This window comes from Rhinoderma darwinii, chromosome 1 (assembly GCF_050947455.1).
Source record: "Rhinoderma darwinii isolate aRhiDar2 chromosome 1, aRhiDar2.hap1, whole genome shotgun sequence".
NCBI lineage: Eukaryota > Metazoa > Chordata > Amphibia > Anura > Rhinodermatidae > Rhinoderma > Rhinoderma darwinii.
The window spans coordinates 203,618,360-203,640,776 of record NC_134687.1 but is presented as its reverse complement, the minus strand read 5'-3'; positions in this window follow the sequence as shown (position 1 = coordinate 203,640,776).

Below are 22,417 nucleotides of genomic sequence, written 5' to 3'. Positions count from 1 at the left end.
GTTTCTATGGGCATAATACTTATATTTGCACCTCTGGAGGGTCTTCACCACCGTGACATTCAGGAGATCCTTGAGTTCGTTTCTGAGTTTGCGAATGTCTGATTGTGCATCTTGTAGTTGAGATTTTTTACTCAAGTTCTCTAATACTGAAATACTGAAATTTGGCAAAGAAGAGAATCTATTCGCTTTGATCTGTCTTTTTTTATCCTAGCACCTAGAGAGATCAATACTCCCCTCATATAAGATTTATGTGCTTCCCAGACAATCAGTGTCGGAGTCTCCGGAACGTCATAGAAGCGAAAATATTCTTCAAGGTGATTTCGTAAAGAGGAGACATTTTTGGGGTCACCAAAGAGTGTTTCATTAAGCGACCAAGACCAGTTCCTACATGGGAGAGATGGGATAGATAGAGTGATAGAGACTGGGGTATGATCAGACACAATAATTGAATACCTGAACCCGATATACACGTCTCGGTGATATAAATTCTGTCTAGACGATGATAGGTACCATGTATGTGGGAGAAGTAGGAGTAACCTTACTTTTCAGGATGGAGAAGCCTCCATGTGTCAATGAGATGTGAGTTGAATAAAGCAATTTTTATTTTTCTCATAGCCCTATGAGACAATAAGTGTGATTTGGTGGTTTCTAGTTCGGGGTCTAAGATAAAATTTAGATCACCTCCCAAGGCTATAAGCCCCTTAGCAAACTGTTGCAGCTCCTCTAAAGTTGCACCCAACCATTGGCCTTGGTTAACATTCGGGGCATATAAGTTAGCTAAAGTCACAAGGGTGTTACCTATCTTCCCTTTCACAAAAACATACCTAGCATTAGGGTCTGCTTGGTGTGACAATGCAGTAAATGGGATGTGTTTGCTAATGCCTATGCTAGTACCTCTAGAAGCTGAGGAATGTGTGCTGTGGAACCAGAGTGGGTAAAGAGTGTGGGACAAATTAGGTGTATGCAAGTGCCTAAAGTGGGTCTCTTGTAAAAAGGGGATCTCTGCTTGTGCCTTCCATAAGATACTGAGTACCTGGCCTCGTTTTTGCGGAGTATTAAGCCCTCTAGCATTGAGGGATACAATTTTTACCATCACCATCACTGTACAAAAGGTGTATGGGTTTTTTGGGTCTGTCAATTGCCATAAAAAAAATAGGGAGGGAGTAGAACAGGGTATAAGTAGCAAAATCTATGAAACTTATAGAACGGAGAATAGCTACTGCATTGTCACTAGTGTTCAACATATGAAGTAGCCGCTCATCCGGTAAATTAACAATTATAGCATTAAACCTAGCAGAGCATGCAATAAAGTATTGCACAACAGTAATGCCAGACTAGATGGGAAAGAAAAGTTTAAGCAGGGCCGGCCTTAGGTTGGATGGTGCCCTGTGCAAAACTCTCTATTGCTGCCCTCCACAAATAAGAAATTAACCACAAATATACTGTATATAAAGATGTATGTATACATACACACAGGAGGCATGTATGCAAAATGGAGTGATAGCCTTCCTTATTCAAAATCCCTTTTACCTTGTACAAATCTCCTACTTTACCAGCACCAAATCAACCCCAGACCATCACATTACCTCCACCATGTTTGACAGATGGCGTCAGGCACTCTTCCAGCATCTTTTCAGTTGTTCTGCGTCTAACAAATGTCCTTCTGTGTGATCCAAACACCTCAAACTTTGATTCGTCTGTCCATAACACTTTTTTCCAATCTTCCTCTGTCCAATGTCTGTGTGCTTTTGCCCATATTAATCTTTTCCTTTTATTAGCCTGTCTCAGATATGGCTTTTTCTTTGCCACTCTGCCCTGAAGGCCAGCATCCCGGAGTCGCCTCTTCACTGTAGACGTTGACACTGGCGTTTTGCGGGTACTATTTAATGAAGCTGCCAGTTGAGGACCTGTGAGGCGTCTATTTCTCAAACTAGAGACTCTAATGTACTTGTCTTGTTGCTCAGTTGTGCAGCGGGGCCTCCCACTTCTCTTTCTACTCTGGTTAGAGCCTGTGTGTGCTGTCCTCTGAAGAGAGTAGTACACACCGTTGTAGGAAATCTTCAGTTTCTTGGCAATTTCTCGCATGGAATAGCCTTCATTTCTAAGAATAAGAATAGACTGTCGAGTTTCACATGAAAGCTCTCTTTTTCTAGCCATTTTGAGAGTTTAATCGAACCCACAAATGTAATGCTCCAGATTCTCAACTAGCTCAAAGGAAGGTCAGTTTTATAGCTCCTCTAAACAGCAAAACTGTTTACAGCGGTGCTAACATAATTGCACAAGGGTTTTCAAGTGTTTTCTAATCATCCATTAGCCTTCTAACACAGTTAGCAAACACAATGTACCATTAGAACACTGGAGTAATGGTTGCTGGAAATGGGCCTCTATAGAATAGTCATTTAGCACATTAACAATGTATAGGGTGTATACCAAAAAAGAAAAGAAAAAAGATCCAGAAATATATCAAGGCACTCTCAGGTAACTATAATTTATATAAAGTCAATTTTATTAATTTAAACCTCCGAATATTTTCAGGTACATTAATATATACATACAAAAGGTTTTAAAAGAAAATCTCCTGGCCAAAAGATGAAGGATGACATATAATCTGATACACCTTTAACATATTCATTAAATCGCTCATATAATACGTTTGTTCTCCCTAAGCATAGGGACAGATAATAAATTTGGAACAATCGCTAGGTTGTGTTCACACTTGCGTTTTTGAACAGAATAAATTTTATATGCTCAAGGTGGCCACCATGCCTATTCATAACAAGTGGGAATATTTTTATCTTTATAGTCTCCTATATAGTGGAATTCCAATCCTGGGAGAATACTCATCCCACAGCACGTGAACTGTCTTGACGGCGGATCCTTATATTATTTAGCTCTTCCCTCCTATTGCATATAGCATTGGATTTTGGGGATAATAAGTAATAGGCAGTCTATTCAGTAGACGCAAGGTTTAAATATATCCCCCTCGATCCTCTTTGTTCAAAAGGCAATCAGTTTTCCAAGATTTCGTAAAATAACTTGTATTTTTACCTCTAATGTTCCGGTGAGCCTCTGTAATCCATGTGCGGGAGCAATCTGTTAACAGGTGGGACGAAAAGATCTTCCAACGGCAAATTCCAGGTTATATATTCCTCTGTTTATCAACCCACTTGAGAGCTCCACCGCGAGGTCAGATGGCTTCTAAATATGCCTTCTAAATAAAATCGAGAATTTAACGCTTGATGATGATTTCATTTTGGTGGGATTAGATGTGGAGTCGTTGTATACATCGATTCCGCATAACATTGGCATGAGAGCTGCTGCGCACTTCCTGGAGAGGAGAGGAGGAGATTGGTCTCATCAAAATGAGTTTATTATAGAGATGTTGGAATTCATTTTGAATTATAACTGTTTTTCTTTTGATGGCAAGTATTATCGCCAGACACATGGAACGGCCATGGGATCCTCCTGCGCACCATCATATGCGTGTTTACATCTGGGATGGTGGGAGGAGTTCATTGTATATCCTCATCCCCTCTTCAGGAAGTGTGCATCTACCTGGCTTAGATATATGGATGATATCCTACTATGTTGGAAAGGATCTTTGAACTCTCTCAATGAATTTATTGGGGATCTCAATATTAACAATCTGAATATCCTCTTGACGTTTACACATAGTAGAAACACTATAAGTTTTCTCGACCTCAATATTTATAGGGATGGGAATAGACTTAAAACAACTACGTATCGAAAACCGACATCGGGTAATACTTTATTGGCAGCAAGTAGTCATCATCTGCCCTCTCAAATTAGGGGGATCCCAATCAGTGAGTTCCTTCGAATTCGACGGAATTGTACTGATTTTGAAAACTTTAAAAATGAAGCTCAAGATCTTTCCTCCCGTTTTATAAATAGGGGGTACTCTAAGAAACTAATTAAAAAAGGATATAATAGAGCACTTAGACAAAATAGAGAGGAAATTATGAAGAGAGACAAGGGGGACAATGGTGATAACAGAGTCCGATTCATCTCCAGATATGGATCCCTCCCAGTATATTTGAAATATTCTTATTCAAAGGCTACAACTTTGGGATATGATGAAAAAGGAAAAGAATCTGTATTTGTATTTGTTTTCCCTACGGTTCCCTTAAACAAATGATAATCCCAGTAGATACTAAATATCTCTATCTAAAGGCTCTAATTTTGGAATATGATGAAAACAAAAATAATCAAAATTAATGGAAAATATTGTTCTTGGAAATATGGAATATTTGTATAGATGGTCCTATTTTGGCCTTTTGAAATTTATATTAAAAGATCATGAAATAATCAGATTGCACCATAATACAAATAATTCCTCCTCTTTATAAGTAGGCACCTGACATATCGATCAGAGAATATCTTATTGGTTCCATATAGAATGGTAATATAAATGAAAATTATGTATTAAGATTGCGTTATTGAAAGAATTTCCTTTCTGATAGATTGGCAATGGTTTTGCGGACTCTCGGGGTGGGTGGGGACACAGGTTATATTGCCCTTTGGCATGAGACGTGTTTCCCTGCCCTCCCCGAGAGACTGTATGATCTGGTCAATGCATGACGCTAAAAAAGGTGAGAAATTGGCTATATGATTAGAACGGACGCATTGGGGGAAGGGAAGAAATGTTTTCCGTCTTTCCATGATCCGGGAATAAATTATAATCTGGAATATTTCTTTTGTAAAAAAGCATACTGTCCTATGCTATTCGTGTCTGACTAAACAGATTATCTGTACTGATTTTCGAGACATACCACTGATCCCCCATTACTATAAATCAAATATCATATAGATGTGGGTTAACGATAAAAGGAATTATCTATTTATTTATTTGTTCTGATTAAAATGTAAGGTAAAAGTTTTTTCCTTTTTTGAATTGTAAATTACAAATAAATATATTGTGCAAAGATGACATAATATAATCTATACACATCTGTGTTTATATATATATATGAAATAAAGCCTCTTTAAACTTGCAATTGAGGAACCAATGAATAACTGTTGGGACACTATAAATACAATGCCCTTGGCTACACTTGCTAAAACGGCTCTGAGGAAATCCCGTGTAGGGATGAAACGCGTCAGCTGACTTAATTAAGTTGGGCAGGTAGTGACGTCTATACCTGGCCCTGCGAATCCCTGACCAAACTTGGAGACATGATTTGGAAGGAGACATCATGTGAATTGTAATTCACTTTATTGCCGGCCTATGCTCTTGCCTTCCCGGACCTCGTACCGCCTTGTGCACGGTGTGGAATAAGCGGGTATTCAGAAGAAAACCTAAAGCCATCTGACCTCGCGGTGGAGCTCTCAAGTGGGTTGATAAACAGAGGAATATATAACCTGGAATTTGCCGTTGGAAGATCTTTTCGTCCCACCTGTTAACAGATTGCTCCCGCACATGGATTACAGAGGCTCACCGGAACATTAGAGGTAAAAATACAAGTTATTTTACGAAATCTTGGAAAACTGATTGCCTTTTGAACAAAGAGGATCGAGGGGGATATATTTAAACCTTGCGTCTACTGAATAGACTGCCTATTACTTATTATCCCCAAAATCCAATGCTATATGCAATAGGAGGGAAGAGCTAAATAATATAAGGATCCGCCGTCAAGACAGTTCACGTGCTGTGGGATGAGTATTCTCCCAGGATTGGAATTCCACTATATAGGAGACTATAAAGATAAAAATATTCCCACTTGTTATGAATAGGCATGGTGGCCACCTTGAGCATATAAAATTTATTCTGTTCAAAAACGCAAGTGTGAACACAACCTAGCGATTGTTCCAAATTTATTATCTGTCCCTATGCTTAGGGAGAACAAACGTATTATATGAGCGATTTAATGAATATGTTAAAGGTGTATCAGATTATATGTCATCCTTCATCTTTTGGCCAGGAGATTTTCTTTTAAAACCTTTTGTATGTATATATTAATGTACCTGAAAATATTCGGAGGTTTAAATTAATAAAATTGACTTTATATAAATTATAGTTACCTGAGAGTGCCTTGATATATTTCTGGATCTTTTTTCTTTTCTTTTTTGGTATATATCTTCTTCAGAAATGGCACCGTGCTATATGTATATTGCATTTTTGGGTATGATTCTTGGGTATGGTTTAGCCATAACCTGTTTCTTTTTTGTATAATGTATAGGGTGTATTTCTGATTAATTTAATGTTATCTTCATTGAAAAAACCTGTGCTTTTCTTTCAAAAATAAGGAAATTTCTAAGTGACCCTAAACTTTTGAACTTTTGAACACACACACACACACACACACACACACACACACACACACACACACACACACACACACACGAGGCATGTATACATACAGTGAAGGAAATAAGTATTTGATCCCTTGCTGATTTTGTAAGTTTGCCCACTGTCAAAGACATGAACAGTCTAGAATTTTTAGGCTAGGTTAATTTTACCAGTGAGAGATAGATTATATTTTTTTTAAAAAACAGAAAATCACATTATCAAAATTATATATATTTATTTGCATTGTACACAGAGAAATAAGTATTTGATCCCTTTGGCAAACAAGACTTAATACTTGGTGGCAAAACCCTTGTTGGCAAGCACAGCAGTCAGACGTTTTTTGTAGTTGATGATGAGGTTTGCACACATGTTAGATGGAATTTTGGCCCACTCCTCTTTGCAGATCATCTGTAAATCATTAAGATTTCGAGGCTGTCGCTTGGCAACTCGGATCTTCAGCTCCCTCCATAAGTTTTCGATGGGATTAAGGTCTGGAGACTAGCTAGGCCACTCCATGACCTTAATGTGCTTCTTTTTGAGCCACTCCTTTGTTGCCTTGGCTGTATGTTTCGGGTCACTGTCGTGCTGGAAGACCCAGCCAAGAGCCATTTTTAATATCCTGGTGGAGGGAAGGAGGTTGTCACTCAGGATTTGACGGTACATGGCTCCATCCATTCTCCCTTTGATGCGGTGAAGTAGTCCTGTGCCCTTAGCAGAGAAACACCCCCAAAACATAATGTTTCCACCTCCATGCTTGACAGTGGGGACGGTGTTCTTTGGGTCATAGGCAGCATTTCTCTTCCTCCAAACACGGCGAGTTGAGTTAATGCCAAAGAGCTCAATTTTAGTCTCATCTGACCACAGCACCCTCTCCCAAACACTCTCAGAATCATCCAGATGTTAATTTGCAAACTTCAGACGGGCCTGTACATGTGCCTTCTTGAGCAGGGGGACCTTGCGGGCACTGCAGGATTTTAATCCATAACGGCGTAATGTGTTACCAATGTTTTTCTTTGGTGACTGTGGTCCCAGCTGCCTTGATCATTAACAAGTTCCCCCCGTGTAGTTTTCGGCTGAGCTCTCACCTTCCTCAGGATCAAGGATACCCCACGAGGTGAGATTTTGCATGGAGCCCCAGATCGATGTCGATTAACAGTCATTTTGTATGTCTTCCATTTTCTTACTATTGCACCAACAGTTGTCTCCTTCTCACCCAGCGTCTTACTTATGGTTTTGTAGCCCATTCCAGCCTTGTGCAGGTCTATGATCTTGTCTCTGACATCCTTAGAAAGCTCTTTGGTCTTGCCCATGTTGTAGAGGTTAGAGTCAGACTGATTAATTGAGTCTGTGGACAGGAGTCTTTTATACAGGTGACCATTTAAGACAGCTGTCTTTAATGCAGGCACCAAGTTGATTTGGAGCGTATAACTGGTCTGGAGGAGGCTGAACTCTTAATGGTTGGTAGGGGATCAAATACTTATTTCTCTGTGCACAATGCAAATAAATATATATCATTTTGACAATGTGATTTTCTGTTTTTTTTTTTTATATAATCTCTCTCTCACTGGTAAAATTAACCTAGCCTAAAAATTCTAGACTGTTCATGTCTTTGACAGTGGGCAAATTTACAAAATCAGCAAGGGATCAAATACTTATTTCCTTCACTGTATATATATATATATATATATATATATATACACACGCACACATATATATATATATATATATATATATATATATATATATATATATTGTGAGGGCTTAGCATCAGGGGAGGTTGGTACAGCGGTTTCTTAGTAGCCAGAGACAGGGACACCGTGCATTAAAGTTCATAACAGGGCTTTGCCTGTGTATTATTCTTGTCAAAGAAACAGCCTCTTGTACAACAAGGCAAAATACAAAATAAATCCTGCTCGTCTGAGCACTAACTAAACAAGATATTATCTAACTATACCAAGTGCCTTCCTACCAGGCACTGGACACAAAGTAACACAGGTCTTTACTCACATAGAATACAGGCTACTCCAGACTTAGTAGTCTCCGGTCTGAGTCAGGGGTGAGACTGACACACACTGTGTCTGCACCTTTTTATACACAGGCTGCAGGTGCAGCTAATTGAGCAGCAGCCTTGTCCTACAAACAGAGATGGACTAGGGATTGGGGAACCCGCCCTGCTCTTCCCCATTCCAACTCCAGGCCCTTTTTCCGGCTTTTCCTTAAGCCGAGATTGGAAAGCTAGAGCTTTCTATTGCAAAAAATACTCATTCCCTGGAGCCTAGGATACATATGACAGGATTCTAGGGGAAATGTACCTTCCCTCAATGACTTTACCTGTCACTGTCCCACAATATATATATATATACACACACGCACACACGCACGCACGCACACACACACACACAGTACAGATAATATAGATGTTACCTGCAGTACTGTTCCACTTCACTTCTGATCGTCTTTCCTTGGAGCGGTGTACGGACTCATAGACTTTCTATTGAGCCCGTACACCGCTTGCTCGGCTATGAGAGGAAAGACGATCAGAAACAAAGTGGCACAGAACTCACCTGAGCGCTTCTGCCACTTTGTTTTAGCGATTGGTGGGGTCTCAGTGCCCGGACCCCCACCAATCAGAAATTTGGACATGTCAATTTTTAAAAAAAAGTTTAGTTACCCTTTAACCCCTTCCCGCTCCTTGACGTACTATTACGTCATGGCAGCTGTATAGTTCGCGCTCCATGCCGTAATAGTACGTCTCGGGAGTAACGGCCGTTTCGGCCGTCCTCCCGACACATACAGGAGCTGTGACGCTGCTGTCTCGTTCAGCAGCTGTCACAGCTCCTACAGCGGGGACCGATCGCTGTGTCCCCGCTGATTAACCCCTTAAAAGCCGCGTTCTATAGAGATCGCGGCTTTTTAGGGGTTAAGCTGCCATCGCCGGCACTCTACGCGATAGCGGCCGGCGATGGTGACTATGGCAACCGGACACCAAACAATGGCGTCCGGCTATGCCATAGACGGAAGCCTAGTGGGTCCTGACAACGTCAGGACCCACTATGCTTGCTGTCAGTGAGTAGCTGACAGTTCTAATACACTGCACTACGCATGTAGTGCAGTGTATTAGAATAGCGATCAGAGCCTCCTGCCCTCATGTCCCCTAGTGGGACAAAGTAATAAAGTGAAAAAAAAGTTAAAAAAAGATGTGTAAAAATTAGAAAATAAAAGATTTAAAAGTAATAAAAGTAAAAATCCCCCCTTTTCCCTTATCAGTCCTTTATTATTAATAAAAATATATAAACAAACAAATAAACTATACATAATTGGTATTGCCGCGTCCGTAACGGCCTGAACTACAAAATTATTTCATTATTTATCCCGCACGGTGAACGCCGTAAAATAAAATAATAATAAACCGAACCACAATCACAATTCTTTGGTCACTTCACCTCCCAAAAAATGGAATAAAAAGAGATCAAAAAGTCGCATGTACCTAAAAATGGTACTGATCAAAACTCCAGTTCGTTACGCAAAAAATAAGTCCTCGCACGGCTTTATTGATTGAAAAATAAAAACGTTCTGGCTCTCAGAATATGGTAACACAAAAAGTGAATGATTGTTTACAAAACGTATTTTATTGTGCAAACGCCATAAGACATAAAAAAAAACTATAAACATCTGGTATCGCCGTAATCGTATCGCCCCGCAGAATAAAGTGAATATGTCATTTATAGCGCACGGTGAACGCTGTAAAAAAAAACGAAAAAAAAACAATAGTAGAATTGCTGTTTTTTAGTCACCACGCCACCTAAAAATAGAATAAAAACTGATCAAAAAGCCGCATGCACCCCAAGAAAACTACAATGGATTCCTCAAGGGGTCTAGTTTCCAAATTGGGGTCACTTTTGGGGGGTTCCCAATGTTTTGGCACCACAAGACCTCTTCAAACCGGACATGGTGCCTAATAAAAAAGAGGCCTCAAAATCCACTAGGTGCTCCTTTGCTTCGGAGGCCGGTGCTTCCGTCCATTACCGCCCAAGGGCCACATATGGGATATTTCTCAAAACTGCAGAATCTGGGCAATACGTATTAAGTTGTGTTTCTCTGATAAATCCTTTTGTGTTATAAAAAAAATGGTATAAAGAGGATTTTCTGACAAAAAAAAAATGTAAATTTCACCTCTACTTTGCTCTAAATTTTTGTGAAACACCTAAAGGGTTCATAAACTTTCTACATGCTGTTGTGAATACTTTGAGGGGTCTAGTTTCTAAAATGGGGTATTTGATAGGGGTTTCTAATATATGGGCCCCTCAAAGCAACTTCAGAACTGAACTGGAACCTAAAAAAATTAATAAATGAGGCAATACTTCGCTTCTTACATTATACTGATAATGAGCCGTGCCCACCCCGAGATTACCCCAGTTTTGACCGTTTGTCTAAACGGAGACCCTTATTAGACCGTTCCAGTGCCCGGTTTTCCCAAGCATACACCCCCGAGAAGTGTATTTCTATTGATGAGTCCCTGGTACATTTTAAAGGGAGGGTTCAATTCCGCGAGTACCTGCCGGGTAAGAGGGCAAGGTATGGCGTGAAGATGTATAAGCTGTGAGAGTGCATCAGGGTATACCTACAGGTTTAGGATATATGAAGGAAAGGCCACCCCCAAACCAGACTGCATCCTGGACTACAATAGGTACATGGGAGTGATGGACTTGTAAGATCAAGCCCTGAAGCCCTACAGCGCCATGCGGTGTGGTATAAGAAGCTGGCCGGGCACATCATACAGATGGCATTGTACAATGCGTACATGCTACGTCGATGTGCAGGCCAGACGGGAACTTTCCTGGAATTTCAAGAGGTGATTATCAAGAACCTAATCTTTAGGGACCAAGAAGGGGGGGCACCCAGTACTTCTGGAAGCGAGCCCACACGCATCGTACCAGGGCAACACTTTCCAGGGGAAGTTCCCCAAACTGGCAAGAAGGGAAAAAGTCAAAAGAGGTGCAAAGTCTGCTATAAGAGGGCGATAAGGGATGACACAATATATCAATGTGACACGTGTCCCGAATAACCAGAGCTCTGTATGAGTGTTTTAAAATTTATCATACATCCCTTGGTTTATAATTTACCCCAATTTTACTTACCCTGATGCACTCCGCACAGCTTATCCCCCCTAGTCTTTCCCCTCTGGGCCCTGCTGTGTGTCCAGGCAGCTGATAACAGCCACATGTAGGGTATTGCCATACCCGGGAGAACCCACATTACAGTTTATGGGGTGTAGGTCTCCGGTCAAAATGGCCACTACACCTCTAGATGAATGCCTTAAGGGTGTAGTTTTTAAAACGGGGTCACTTCTTGCGGGTTTCAACTGTACTGGTACCTCAGGGGCTTCTGCATACATGACTTCGCACTAGAAAATCGCGAGTAGGCAAAATGGTGGTCCTTTCCTTCTGAGCCCTCCCATGGGCCCAAACGGCAGTTTATCACAACAAATGGGGTATTGCGGCACTCAGAACAAATTGCGCAACAGAATGGGGTATTTTGTTTCTTGTGAAAATAAGAAATTTTCAGCCAAAACTACATATTATTTGACAAAAATAATTTTGTTTTCATTCCCAGACCAATTCAAATAAGTTCTGTGAAGAAACTATGGGGTCTAAATGGTCACATTACCCATAAATGAATTCCTTGAGGGGTGTCGTTTCCAAAATGGGGTCACTTCTGGTGGGTTTCCATTGCTTTGATACCTCTGGGGCTCTGCAAATGTGACATGGCACCCGAAAACCAATCCAACAAAATCTGTACTCCAAAGAACACACAGCGCTCCTTTCCTTCTGAGCCCTCCCATGGGCCCAAACGGCAGATTATCACCACAAATGGGGTATTGCCGCACTCAGGACAAATTGGGCAACAAAATTGAGTATTTTATTTCTTGTGAAAATAAGAATTTTTGAGCTAAAATGACATATTATTGGAAAAAATATATTTTTTTTAAATTCCCAGCCCAATTCAAATAAGTTCTGTGAAGAAACTATGGGGTCTAAATGGTCACATTACCCATAAATGAATTCCTTGAGGGGTGTAGTTTCCAAAATGGGGTCACTTCTGGTGGGTTTCCATTGCTTTGATACCTCTGGGGCTCTGCAAATGCGACATGGCACACGAAAACCAAACCAGCAAAATCTGTACTCCAAAGAACACACAGCGCTCCTTCCCTTCTGAGGCCTCCCATGGGCCCAAACGGCAGTTTATTGCCACAAATGGGGTATTGATGCACTCAGGAGAAATTGGGCAACAAAATTGAGTATTTTGTTCCCTGTGAAAATAAGAAATTTTGGTAAAAAATTACATCTTATTGGAAAAAATGACATTTTTTTAATGTCACAGCCCAATTGAAATAGGTGCTGTGAAAAAACTGTGCGGTCAAAATGCTAACAACAACCATAAATGAATTCCTTGAGGGGTGTAGTTTCCAAAATGGGGTCACTTTTGGTGGGTTTCCATTGCTTTGATACCTCTGAGGCTCTGCAAATGCGACATGGCACCCGAAAACCAATCCAACAAAATCTGGACTCCAACAAACATATAGCGCTCCTTTCCTTCTGAGCCCTCCCATGGGCCCAAACGGCAGTTTATCACCACAAATGGGGTACTGCCACACTAAGGACAAATTGGGCAACAAAATGGGGTATTTTGTTCCCTGTGAAAATAAGAAATTTTGATCACAAATGACATTTTATTGGAAAAAATGACATTTTTTTCATTTCAGAGCCCAATTCAAATACGTGCTGTGAAAAAAATGTGCGGTCAAAATGGTAACAACAACCCTAAATGAATTCCTTGAGGGGTGTAGTTTACAAAATGGGGTCACTATTGGGGGATTCCTACTGTTTTGACACCTCAACACCTCTTCAAACCTGGCATGCTGCCTAAAATATATTCTAATAAAAAAGAGGACTCAAAATGCACTAGGTGCTTCTTTGCTTCTAGGGCTTGTCTTTTAGTCCACGAGCGCAGTAGGGCCACATGTGGGACATTTCTAAAAACGGCAGAATCTGGACAATACATATATAGTAGTGTTTCTCTGGTAAAACCTTCTTTGTTACAGAAAAAAAAATGAATAAAATTGAAATTCAGCAAGAAAAATGAAATTTGCAAATTTCACCTCCACTTTGCTTTAATTCCTGTGAAATGCCTGAAGGGTTAAAAAACTTTCTAACTGCTGTTTTGAATACTTTGAGGGGTCTAGTTTTTAAAATGGGGTGTTTTATCAGGGTTTCTAATACATAGGCCCCACAAAGCCACTTCAGAACTCAAGAGGTACCTTAAAAAAAAGGCATTTGAAATTTTCTTAAAAATATGAGAAATTGCTGTTTATGTTCTAAGCCTTGTAACGTCCAAGAAAAATAAAAGAATGTTCAAAAAACGATGCCAATCTAAAGTAGACATATGGGAAATGTGAACTAGTAACTATTTGGGGTGGTATAACCGTCTGTTTTACAAGCAGATGCATTTAAATTCTGAAAAATGCAATTTTTTCAAAATTTTCTCTAAATTTTGCAATTTTTCACCAATAAACACTGAATATATCGACCAAATTTTACCACGAACATGAAGCCCAATGTGTCACGAGAAAACAATCTCAGAATCGCTTGGGTAGGTTTAAGCATTCCGACGTTATTACCACATAAAGTGAAATATGTCAGATTTGAAAAATGGGCTCTGAGCCTTAAGGCCAAAACTAGGCTGCGTCCTTAAGGGGTTAAGCAGTCAGACACCCCTCCCTAGTGCGTCTGACTGACTGCTGAGTGCTCTATGGGAGGGTCTGAGTGTCTTTTATATTTACGACCTATACAATATATACACACTATACACACATATATGCAATATACCCACACACTTACATTATATACACTATATAAACATACATTTAACGCACTATAAACCCTATACACACACCACACACTATATAGACTTACATTATACACACAGCACACACTATAGACTTACACTATACACACACACACTATATAGACTTACACTATATAAATAGGACACAATATATAGACTTACACTATGTTCACTATATACTGTACACATACCACACTTACCAGAGTCTCTTCCTCTGCGATGCTTGTGCTCTGGCAGCCTCCAGGACCTTAATCATGTGACTGTGATGTCACCACAGGTCCTTCACCTCCTACTTGCAGTCTTGCTATTATCAGGCAGCTGCTGGAGGTTTAGACAGATGGGACAGTGCACAGCAGCACAGAGGAGCAGACTGTCAGGGAGACTCCAGCACCTGCCCATCCCCATCTCTGACAGTCTGCTCTGTACCGCCGCTGATGTGCTGTGCCACCCGCCCCCTGTTCCCTGGCCGAAATTGACTCCCCCTGCACATGCCCCCCACCTCCTCCTTATCAGCAGGTGGGACCAATGACCGCGACAGGCAACAGCCATGGATCGTTTTTTTTTTACTTGTGAGCGGTTTGGGCCCCCTGGGAGCCTTAGGCCCTGGGCAGCCGCCTGACCCTCCCATATGAGGATCCGCCACTGTTGCCATGTGTTGGTGTCTGCTGAATGGAGTTCATATCTGGGTCTATTTCGGCCTGTTACTCCAGAACCTATTTGAGTCGACCTTCTTTTCACAAACTTAGGCCCCATGCACACGACCGTGCCCGCAATCACTTTCACGGCCGGCCGCCGACTGACAGCCGCATACAAAGTATGGGAGCACGGCCCGCAAAATGCAAAAGAACGGACATGTTCCATAATTTTCTGAACATTTCCACGGCACGGACACCCTTCCGTAGCGCTACGGAAAGGTGTCCGCGTTCAATGAAAGTGAATGGGTCCGTTTTTGCGGACCGCAACTGCGGTCCGCAAAAACTGAGGTTTTTTACGGTCGTGTGCATGGGGCCTTATCTAGATCCTGTTGGGTTTTTGTGGCGTTTAGGTGCATCTAGGGTCTGCTTGGTTCTGTCCTTATTAGGTTTCTCCATTTTAAAGCAGAAGGACGTTCAAGCAATAAAGAGCGCAAATGTCTCACATAAGTAGAAGTGTATTAGAACATGTCTGCCAAAGGTGCACAAATCATGCGCATTGAACCAAATCAATAGAATATAGGCATAGGTGTCAAGTCTGCTATCTGGAAGGCAGTCCTAGAAAGCAATATGTATGTCAAACTAAAAAGTTCGGAGAAAAATGAGGGCCTTGCCCTTCAGAAAATTTAAATGATCTCTGTTTAGTAGATTTTAAGCGTATCAGTAACGCAGTGGCCAATGCACATAGGTGATATGGGCCTTGCAAGGATTCAAAGCATTTCCGATGAGATGGCGGATTTCCGCGGATTCAGAAGAGGTGTCTCGCAGCTCCTCCCAGACACGTATTCTCAGGCCATGAGTCTAAAATCTTTTTTGAACTTTTTTCTTTTGTCCCGCTATTGGACTTGAAAATGAAACGATCTGATTGCTCATATAAGACATTGCAATACTTCTAGGCAGTCTATTGGGCCCTTCCCTGCCTCTGTGATAATATGTTATGTCTTTAAGCGTAGGAACACACACAGCGGAATCAGGATGAATACACTACGCAAAACTACACAGCATATCCGCCCTGGTAGCCGCATTCCGTCCGAAAAACCGCACAAATTGTGGTGTGGTTTTTCCGGCAGCATGTTCAGTGCGGAAATCCTACAGAAGAGGGGATTGCTTCGCTAGGACTACTGCAGGGGGTAAGTATGAACTTTATTTATTATTTTCAAATGAAAAATATATATTTTTTTTCATTTGCGATTTTTGTGGCGGAATCGCAGCATTTCTGATGCAAAAGTCGCAACACATAGCACTTTGTTGCGGGTTTTACCACCCGATTGAAGTCAATGAGGAAAACCCGCAAAAGAAGAGAAGCGATTCCGCAATATAAATTGACATGCTGCGGCGTCAAAAACCGCACCGGAGGTCAATTTATGAACATTTTTTTCGGCTGATTTTTTTCAATGTGTGGGGATGAGATTTGTTCAAATCTCACCCACACTGCTGCAACTGTATTACGCTGCGGATTTTCTGCAATGAAATCGGTTGCCGAAAATCCGCAGTGTTTATGTATTTCTAATAATAAATTCTGTTTAGACCCTTCCCACAAAATGACGAGTCTGGTATGTCAGCATAACAAGTAACTTACTGAAATCCGACGTACCAGACCCATCATAAAGATGAAGCGGGCACAGGAGCTGTGCTTGCTTCATCTTCAGCGGGTGTCAGCTGTAATATACATCTGACATCCCGCTGCAACGGCAGCGGAGGCAGTTACAGCCGATCGCCGCCGTTTAACCCTCCCTCTGTACCCCCGCCCCCCCTACGAGAGATCGCGGGTGCCGACTGTTGCTATGGCAACCAGGAAGCCTAGCAACAGCTTCCTGGTGGCCAGGTACGGAAGAATATTAGGTCCTGCCCAAGGCAGGACCTAATAGGCTTAATTGTCAGATGAAAAATTACAGTTACAATACACTGCACTACATAAGTAGTGCAGTGTATTGTACCGGGGATCAGAATATCAGATATTCAAGTCCCCAGGTAAGTGTAAATAAAAAGTGAAAAAAGTTTAAAAAAAATGTTTAAGAAAAATAAATAAATAAAAAGTTTTAGGTAATAAAAACAATAATCTCCCTGTTTCCTTTATCAAGTCCTTTATAAATGAAAAAATAAATAAAAAGACTATACATAATAGGTATCACCGCATTCAGAAAGGCCTGAACTATAAAAAATATTACATTATTTTTAACGCACGGGGAACTCTGTAAAAAAAATTTAATAAAAAATCATGACAGAATTTCTTTTTTTGGTCAACTTGTCTCAGAAAACATGTAATAAAAAGTGATCAAAAAGTCGCAAGTACCTCAAAATGGTACCCACAAAAATTAAAGTTCGTCATAAAAATATGTTATGAGTTATGGTTGTCAAAAAATCCCGACACTAAAACATGATTTTTTTTAGAAAAGAGTATTTTTATTGTGGGAAAGTAGTAAAATGTAAAAAAATTATATAAATTTGGAGTCGCTGCAATTGTATCGAACCACAGAATGAAGTTAACTTATTGTTTAAACTTCACAGTGAACACTGTAAAAAGGGAAAAACAAAACAGTGCTAGAAATTGTGTTTTTTGGTTTCCTCGTTTCCCAAAAATGTAATAAATAGTGATAAAAAAATCGCATGTACACCGAAATGGAACCAATAAAAATTACAGCTTGTTCCACAAAAAACAGGTCCTCACACAGCTCCGTCAACGGAAAAATAACACGTTATGACTCTCACAACGCAATAATGCAAAATGATGCTAAATGACGGACAAGACTAATTTTTAAGGTCTAGTGGTTTTTCACTAAAAGCCCCACATCATCATTTGCTGGACCCCGTAGATGCAACGGAGATGAAGAATCTTTATGGCCTTGTGCTGCTTATAGGATTAGTGAAGAAGTCAAACATTAGGCAATACTGGAGCGCAGATATTTTGTACAATACCCAAAAAACCCGGCCTGTGCATAACCACATATACCCTGATGTACTCCGCCCAGCTTACATATACCCGAATGTACTCCACACATATTACATATATCCTGATGTACGCCGCACAGCTTACATATACCCTGATGCACTCCGCCCAGTTTACATATACCCTGATGTACTCCACACAACTTACATATACCCTGATGTACTCCACACAACTTACATATACCCTGATGTACTCTGCACAGCTTTTAAATACCCTGATGTACTCCGCCCAGCTTTTCTATACCCTGATGTACTCCGCCCAGCTTACATATACCCTGATGTTCTCCACACAGCTTACATATACCCTGATGTACTCCAACCAGCTTACATATACCCTGATGTACTCCGCCCAGATTACATATACAGATGTACTCCGCAAAGCTTACATATACCCAGATGTACTCTGCCCAGCTTACATATACCCTGATGTACTCCTCACAGCTTACATATACCCTGATGTACTCCAACCAGCTTACATATACCCTGATGTACTCCGCACAGATTACATATATCCTGATGTACTCCGCACAGCTTACATATACCCTGATGTACTCCGCCCAGCTTAGATATACACTGATGTACTCCACACAGCTTACATATACCCTGATGTACTCCGCACAGATTACATATGCCTCCACATTATAAGCCGAAATATCAGTAAAACCCCAAACAAAACTACTACTAAGCAAAATCTATGCTCCAAAACCCAAATGGTGGTCCTTCTGAGTCTGATAGTGTGCCCAAACAGCAGTTTATGACCACATTTTGACACCTTCCCGTATATTTATGGGAAGGTGTCCAGTCCGTAGAAATTTCCTATTTTTTCAGCCTGATAGTGTGCCCAAACAGCAGTTTATGACCACATATGGGGTATTACTGTATTCTGGAGGACCCACTTAACAATTTATGGGGTGTGTGTCTCCAGCGGCACAAGCTGGGCACAACATATTGGTCACTGAAATGGCATATCAGTGGAAAAATTGCAATTTTCAATCTGCAACATCCACTGTGCACTAATTTCTGTAAAACACTTGCGGGGTCAAAATGCTCACAATACCTCTAGATGAATTTCTTTAGGGTAATTTTTCGGGACTTTCCACTGTACTTGTACCTTAGCTCAATGCAACATGGTGTCCGAAAACTAATTTTGTAAAATCTCCACTCTAAAAACCAAATTGTGCTCCTTCCCTTTAGAGCCTCACTGTATGTCCAAATAGCAGGTTATTACTACATGTCGGGTATTACCGTACTCGGGAGAAATTGCTTTACAAATGTTGGGCAGCTTTTTCTCCTTTATCCCTTGTGAAAATGAAAAAATGCAACTTTTTGGTGGAAAAAATTTGATATTAATTTTTATGGCCTAATTCCAATAAATTCTGCAAAAGACCTGTGGGGTCTAAATGGTCACTATACCCCTAGATAGATTGCTTAAGGTGTGTAGTTTCCCAAATGGGCTCTTTTTTGGGGGGCTCCCATTTTTGTGGCCCTGCAGGGACTTTTGAAATGTGGCATGGCACCTGAAAACCATTCCAGCTAAATTTGAGCTCCAAATGGTGCTCCTTCCCTTTTGAGCCCTGCAGTGTTTCCAAACAGCACTTATGGGGTATTGCCGTAATCGGGAGAAATTGCTTTTCAAATATTGGGGTGCTTTTTCTCCTTTATTCCTTGTAAAAATTAAAAATGTCCACGTTTTATCAGAAAAAATGTAGCTTCTCAATTTCATGGCCTAATAATTCCACTAAATTCGGCAAAATACCAGTGGGGTCAAAATGCTCCTGATACCCCTAGATAAATTCCTTCAGGGGTGTAGTTTCCAAAATGGGGTCATTTTTGGGGGTTTCCACTGATTTGGTCCCGAAAGAGCTTTACAAGTGTGATGCCGCAAACCATTGCCGCAAACCATTCCAGCAAAATTTGAGCTCCAAAAGCCAAATGATGCTTCTTCCCTTCTAAGCCCTGCTGTGGGTCCAAACAGCAGTTTATTGCCACATATGAGGTATTGCTGTGCTTAGAAGAGGTTGCTTTACAAATATTGGGGTGCTTTTTCTCTTTTATTTATTGTGGAAATAGAAAAATCTGCGCTAAAACTACATTTATAAGAAAAAAACTTAGATTTTCATGGCCTAATTCCACTAAATTCAGCAAAAGACCCCTGGGGTCAAAATGCTAACTATACCCCCGGATAAATTCCTTGAGGGGTGTAGTTTCCCAAATGGGGTCACTTTTGAGGGTTTTCTACTGTTTTGGTCCCACAGGGGTTTTGCAGGCCTCCGCAAACCATTCCAGCAAAACTTGAGCTCCAACGGCCAAATGGTGCTCCTTCCCTTCTAAGCTCTGCCGTGTGTCCAAGCAGCAGTTTATTACCACATATGGGGTATTACCGTAATCGTCAGAAATTGCTTTTCAAATGTTGGGGTGTTTTTTGTCCTTTATGGCTTGTGAAAATGGAAAATGTCTACATTTTATTGGAAAAAATTTCGATTTTCATTTTCACTGCCTCATTCCACTAAATTCAGCAAAGAACCTGTGGGGTCAAAATGCTCACTATACCCCTTGACAAAAATTCCTTGAGGGGTGTAGTTTGCCAAATGGTGTCTTTTTGGTTGTGTTTCCACTGTTTTGGCCCCACATGACCTCTTCAAACCTGACATGGTGCCTAAAATATATTCTAATAAAATCCTCTAGGTGCTCCTTTGCTTCTGAGGCCTGTGTTTCAGTCCATAAGCACAATAGCGCCACATGTGGGATATTTCTAGAAACTGCAGAATCAGGGCAATAAATATTGAGTTGCGTTTCTCTTGTAAACCCCTCTGTGTTACAGAAAAAAAGGATTAAATATGAATTTCTGCAAAAAACATGAGATTTGTACATTTCACCTACACTTGCCTTTAATTCTTGTAAAACGCCTAAAGGGATAAGAAGCTTTCTTAATGCTGTTTTGAATACTTTGAGTGGTGCAGTTATTAAAATGAGGTGATTTATGGGGTTTGTATTGTATGGACCTCTCAAAGCCACTTCACAACTGAACTGGTCCATGAAAAAATAGCCTTTTGAAATTTTCTTGAATATGTGAGAAATTGCTGCTAAAGTTCTAAGACTCGTAACGTCCTAGAAAAAGAAGAGAACGTTCAAAAAAACAATGCCAACATAAAGTAGAGATATGGTATATGTGAAACAGCAACTATTTTGTGTGGTATTACTATCGGTTTTACATCAGATACATTTAAATTTAGAAAAGCGCAAATTTTTGCACATTTTTGGTGTTTTTCACAAATAAATATTGAATTTATCGACCAAATTTTTTTAACTAACATAAAGTACAATATGTCACGAGAAAACAGTCTTAGAATCATTTGGATAGGTAAAAGCATTCCAGAGTTATTACCACATAAAGTGACACGTCAGATTTGAAAAAAACCGCTTTGTCTTTAACGCCAAAACAGGCTGTGTCCTGAAGGGGTTAAAGAGTAGAAAGCATGTATAAACAATATACAATAATAGCAGACATCTAGAATGTAGTTGATCAATCGCTGTATGCATCTAGTCGCTGTATGTTTCATAAAAAATAATACATTTTCAGGATTGATGTACAATGCAATTGTTTTAACAAAGTGTTGCTGTTGCCCATAGCAACCAATCAGATTCCAGCACCAGTTTTTATTCATGAGGTCCATTGTTTTTGTAAACCCATAGAACAGGAAAGCAACAAGCACTTACAGAAAATACTAACCCTAAGAAACGTTACCATTCAGCTTGACACAGCATTACTTATAAGATAAAGATTAATATTTTAAATTTTTTGGGGAAAAGAACGATATAACATGCGTGTACCATTCTTGAAATCAGACTACAAGTAAATTACCAACTAGGACTGCCAAATTCTATTCCGGGACGCTGTTGTCACAAAAGCAAAAAAGATTCACTTCCTTGTAAATGAATCCACAGCTCATTCAGTCCACAAAATAATGCAATATATAAAAATATTTCCTGAAACATTTTGTACCCTTGAGGTTGAGGCTCTAGAGCTCGAGGCAGGATAATCTGTTAGCGAGAAAATGCAAATATTTGCCAGAGGTTATTAAAAACAAATTAAATATATTTTTGAATACAGAGCACATTTGGACTCAAATAAATTTTAGCAGGAAACTGAACCACCTACATGGTATTTATTTTTGGATGGTACATTTAGAACACCTCAAAAAGGATCCAAGTATTTATTTGTATGTACAATGCATATAGCAAAGGAATGGGAAGTGTACATGACAAGAGACAATAGAGTTCGGTTCTGTCTTACCTTTTTTACTTGCTACTGTACCAATTCACACCCGCTCTGCTCAGAACTTTCTTATTAGCACTCTGATTCCCCAATAACGATACAGAGACTTTCGCTTGGATTGAATTGGCCACAGCAGCCATTTTATTAACAAACGACAAAAATAAGTCAATAAATAACATACCAATAAATACAAAAATAAATGACAACATTTTTAACCTTTTCACGCAAACCCACTCTAACATCATTCGCGTGAAACCATTCATCCCTACGGAAAATTGGGGACGGGGTCCA